The sequence below is a fragment of the Eucyclogobius newberryi genome, unplaced genomic scaffold (genome assembly GCF_026437365.1).
Source record: "Eucyclogobius newberryi isolate DKJ021-1_F unplaced genomic scaffold, fEucNew1.0.hap1 SCAF_12, whole genome shotgun sequence".
NCBI lineage: Eukaryota > Metazoa > Chordata > Actinopteri > Gobiiformes > Gobiidae > Eucyclogobius > Eucyclogobius newberryi.
Window position 1 is genome coordinate 34,744,615 of NW_027315746.1, and position 6,175 is coordinate 34,750,789.

Below are 6,175 nucleotides of genomic sequence, written 5' to 3' on the forward strand. Positions count from 1 at the left end.
ACGGGCAGGCAGTGTTGGGAGAGTTCACTTTCTACATGAACTAGTTCAGTTCATAGTTCACAATTCAAAATTTTTAACTAAGTTCACATTTCCCAAAAAATAACTAGTTCAGTTCTTTTTTTCAATATCATGCTATAATGTTTCTAAATTATTTCCACAGCCCAAATACAACCACAGGCAGCAATTATTTTATTAGTTTAATGCTGAAACTATGTGTCAGATTTCATCTTCATCCAGTTTTGAATCCTTCCCCAGGATTTACATTCACATTGAAGGGACAGACTTCCCCAGAGGCAAAGTCTGCACAGAAAGCAGATTGTTCCCATCCTCACCGACCTTATCATAAAACTCACGTAACTGGTCATGGGCGACTCCTTGTAACTGGTCGTAGGGCGACTCCTCGTTACTGGTCGTAGGGCGACTCCTTGTTACTGGTCGTAGGGCGACTCCTCGTTACTGGTCGTAGGGCGACTCCTTGTTACTGGTCGTAGGGCGACTCCTCGTTACTGGTCGTAGGGCGACTCCTTGCTGCCGCTGCTTTTTGTTTTGATGCGCATGCGCAGTGTGGTGCGATCGGCCTCTACAACTTCAGAGCCCTCACACTTGGCAGACATTAGCTCTTTTTGGGCAACATAACGGTGTGTTTTTTGCCTGGAAGTCTCAGAAAATCTGACAACTTATTGAACGAAATTAAAAAGAACGAACGTGCTGTCATATTATTGTTCGTTTGCAGTAATACAGTGTGTTCAGTTTACGTTCACCAAAATTATGAACGCGTTCATGAACTTTCGTTCAATGAATGCGTTCAGGCACAACACTGCAGCCAGGGTTCAGAGGTTAGATAGATGTGATAGATGTGATGGATGTGATGGATGTGATAGATGTGATGGATGTGATGGATGTGATAGATGTGATAGATGTGATAGATGTGATGGATGTGATGGATGTGATGGATGTGATGGATGTGATGGATGTGATGGATGTGATGGATGTGATGGATGTGATGGATGTGATAGATGTGATGGATGTGATGGATGTGATGGATGTGATGGATGTGATGGATGTGATAGATGTGATGGATGTGATGGATGTGATGGATGTGATGGATGTGATGGATGTTATAGAAGTGATGGATGTGATGGATGTGATAGATGTGATGGATGTGATAGATGTGATGGATGCGATGGATGTTATAGAAGTGATGAATGTGATGGATGTGATGGATGTTATAGAAGTGATGGATGTGATGGATGTGATAGATGTGATGGATGTGATAGATGTGATGGATGTGATGGATGTGATGGATGTGATGGATGTGATAGATGTGATGGATGCGATGGATGTGATAGATGTGATGGATGTGATAGATGTGATGGATGCGATGGATGTGATGGATGTGATAGATGCGATGGATGTGATAGATGTGATGGATGTGATGGATGTGATGGATGTGATGGATGTGATAGATGCGATGGATGTGATAGATGTGATGGATGTGATGGATGCGATGGATGTGATGGATGTGATGGATGTGATAGATGTGATGGATGTGATAGATGTGATAGATGTGACAGATGTGATGGATGTGATGGATGTTATAGAAGTGATGGATGTGATGGATGTGATAGATGTGATGGATGTTATAGAAGTGATGGATGTGATGAATGTGATAGATGTGATGGATGTGATGAATGTGATAGATGTGATGGATGCGATGGATGCGATGGATGTGATGGATGCGATGGATGTGATGGATGTGATGGATGTGATGGATGTGATGGATGTGATGGATGTGATGGATGTTATAGAAGTGATGGATGTGATGAATGTGATAGATGTGATGGATGTGATGAATGTGATAGATGCGATGGATGCGATGGATGCGATGGATGCGATGGATGCGATGGATGCGATGGATGTGATGGATGTGATGGATGTGATGGATGTGATGGATGTGATGGATGTGATGGATGTGATGGATGTGATGGATGTGATGGATGTGATGGATGTGATGGATGTGATGGATGTGATAGATGTGATGGATGCGATGGATGCGATGGATGCGATGGATGTGATGGATGTGATAGATGCGATGGATGCGATGGATGCGATGGATGTGATGGATGTGATGGATGTGATGGATGTGATGGATGTGATGGATGTGATGGATGTGATGGATGTGATGGATGTGATGGATGTGATGGATGTGATGGATGTGATGGATGTGATGGATGTGATGGATGTGATAGATGTGATGGATGTGATAGATGTGATGGATGTGATGGATGTGATGGATGTGATGGATGTGATGGATGTGATAGATGTGATGGATGTGATGGATGTGATAGATGCGATGGATGCGATGGATGCGATGGATGCGATGGATGCGATGGATGTGATGGATGTGATGGATGTGATGGATGTGATGGATGTGATGGATGTGATGGATGTGATGGATGTGATGGATGTGATAGATGTGATGGATGTGATAGATGTGATAGATGTGATGGATGTGATGGATGTGATGGATGTGATGGATGTGATGGATGTGATAGATGTGATGGATGTGATGGATGTGATGGATGTGATGGATGTGATGGATGTTATAGAAGTGATGGATGTGATGGATGTGATGGATGTGATGGATGTTATAGAAGTGATGGATGTGATGGATGTGATAGATGTGATGGATGTGATAGATGTGATGGATGCGATGGATGTTATAGAAGTGATGAATGTGATGGATGTGATGGATGTTATAGATGTGATGGATGTGATGGATGTGATAGATGTGATGGATGTGATGGATGTGATAGATGTGATAGATGTGATGGATGTGATGGATGTGATGGATGTGATGGATGTGATGGATGTGATGGATGTGATGGATGTGATAGATGTGATGGATGTGATGGATGTGATGGATGTGATGGATGTGATGGATGTTATAGAAGTGATGGATGTGATGGATGTGATGGATGTGATGGATGTTATAGAAGTGATGGATGTGATGGATGTGATGGATGTGATAGATGTGATGGATGCGATGGATGTTATAGAAGTGATGGATGTGATGGATGTGATAGATGTGATGGATGTGATAGATGTGATGGATGTGATGGATGTGATGGATGTGATGGATGTGATAGATGTGATGGATGCGATGGATGTGATAGATGTGATGGATGTGATAGATGCGATGGATGCGATGGATGTGATGGATGTGATGGATGTGATGGATGTGATGGATGTGATAGATGCGATGGATGTGATAGATGTGATGGATGTGATAGATGTGATGGATGCGATGGATGCGATGGATGTGATGGATGTGATGGATGTGATGGATGTGATAGATGTGATGGATGTGATAGATGTGATAGATGTGACAGATGTGATGGATGTGATGGATGTGATGGATGTTATAGAAGTGATGGATGTGACAGATGTGATGGATGTGATGGATGTGATGGATGTTATAGAAGTGATGGATGTGATGAATGTGATAGATGTGATGGATGCGATGGATGCGATGGATGTGATGGATGTGATGGATGTGATGGATGTGATGGATGTTATAGAAGTGATGGATGTGATGAATGTGATAGATGTGATGGATGCGATGGATGCGATGGATGCGATGGATGCGATGGATGTGATGGATGTGATGGATGTGATGGATGTGATGGATGTGATAGATGTGATAAATGTGATGGATGTGATGGATGTGATAGATGTGATAGATGTGATAGATGTGATGGATGTGATGGATGTGATGGATGTGATGGATGTGATGGATGTGATAGATGTGATGGATGTGATGGATGTGATGGATGTGATGGATGTGATGGATGTGATAGATGTGATGGATGTGATAAATGTGATGGATGTTATAGAAGTGATGGATGTGATGGATGTGATAGATGTGATGGATGTGATAGATGTGATGGATGTGATGGATGTGATAGATGTGATGGATGTGATAGATGTGATGGATGTGATGGATGTGATAGATGTGATGGATGTGATAGATGTGATGGATGTGATAGATGTGATGGATGTGATGGATGTGATAGATGTGATGGATGTGATAGATGTGATAGATGTGATGGATGTGATGGATGTGATAGATGTGATAGATGTGATGGACGTGATGGATGTGATGGACGTGATGGATGTGATAGATGTGATGGATGTGATAAATGTGATTAATGTGATGGATGTGATAAATGTGATAAATGTGATGGATGTGATAGATGTGATAGATGTGATGGATGTGATGGATGTGATGGATGTGATAGATGTGATAGATGTGATAGATGTGATGGATGTGATGGATGTGATGGATGTGATAGATGTGATGGATGTGATGGATGTGATGGATGTGATAGATGTGATGGATGTGATGGATGTGATAGACGTGATAAACATGATAGATGTGATGGATGTGATAGATGTGATGGATGTGATGGATGTGATGGATGTGATAGATGTGATAGATGTGATGGATGTGATGGATGTGATGGATGTGATAGATGTGATGGATGTGATGGATGTGATAGACGTGATAAACATGATAGATGTGATGGATGTGATGGATGTGATGGATGTGATAGATGTGATGGATGTGATGGATGTGATAGATGTGATGGATGTGATGGATGTGATAGACGTGATAAACATGATAGATGTGATGGATGTGATGGATGTGATGGATGTGATAGATGTGATGGATGTGATGGATGTGATAGATGTGATGGATGTGATGGATGTGATGGATGCGATGAATGTGATGAATGTGATAAATGTGATAAATGTCTGTTTGTATGCTTTACCACAGTTTCTTTGTTAAGTGTCGTTGTGGGCCGAGGGTTAGCGTGCTTTAGCTACTCCCGCTGCCGTCAGCTAACAGGCTAGCTCTGCGCTATCACAGAAACAACTTTAGACGGCAAAATTAAAAAGTATTTGGGATACGAACTATTGCTCAAGTAACTGTAGGACACACAAACACTTTTACACTGAACAATATATGACTCAAGTAAGAGGAAAAGTCTGGGCTTTGAAAATAGAGAAGTACACATTGAATACAAAGTTACTAAAAGTAAATGAGTACGTGTAACTGTGTACCACAAAGAGTATTAACTGTATTTCAATGTATATGAATTTTAAACGTGTCATTTCTTCATGTCGGCTGTACTGAAACAGAACAATGTGTTTCATTGTATTTATGCGTTATATTTACAGCAATATAACGCATTATGCATAATAATGTATAAAAGTAATTCCAAAACTCATTTTAAAAGCGCTCTCAACATGACATGACTAAGAGTGTGAGTAACACCAGAGTTAAGCTCTGAACTCTATTATTATCCTCCACTTTAGAGCCAGACTTTACTCTAACTCTGTTGTGCTGCGTCAGTTCATCTTCTAAGAACATGTTGGTTAAATATTGTTAGTATTCAACTTTCACTTTTATAATAATGTTGTTTGCTTGTCACAAATATTGTGTATTTCATCTTCTAGACCCTTAAAGTTGATGAATAAATAAACATTTAAACACCTGAAATAGTGGCAATAGTGAAGGAGAAACTACAGATTTATTACATAATTCACAAGAATCTCCTCCGCTGCACCGGCGTTTCCGTGTCCGATCACCGGCTCCACCACGAGCGGCACGCACCGCCACGAGCCGCACGCGGCACCGCTTCTCCTCCGCTGCACCGGCTCCGCGCTCCCGCACCCGCCGCCCCGGAGGTCTGTACCTGGGCGAAGGTGTGGCCCCAGCCCGCCACAGGAGCAGACACGGAGAGCGGGGCACCGGCTCCACCCGGAGAAAAGCAGCCCCATACAACCAAGGTACAGCCCCGTTTCTCTGCTTTCCCCGCTCCACAGACGGGGGCGATCTGGTCACAAAACTGGACTCAAATGCGTCTTGATTGGGCTGGAGCAACGCCGGCGTCTGGTATGTGGACTGCCGCTTCTGTCCCAACGTCTTTGTTTTGTTAGTCGTTTCCATTGTTTTGTTTTGTTCCCGCGTCTCTGTGTTGTCTTCTGTCTACATCCCTGTTCCTTAACTTCATCGGACATTACTGCACCGTCCATCGCTCATCTCCTCCCTCACTCCTGGACTATCTACTGCCCTAGCCGCCAGCTAACAGCTGGCTTAACACCTGCG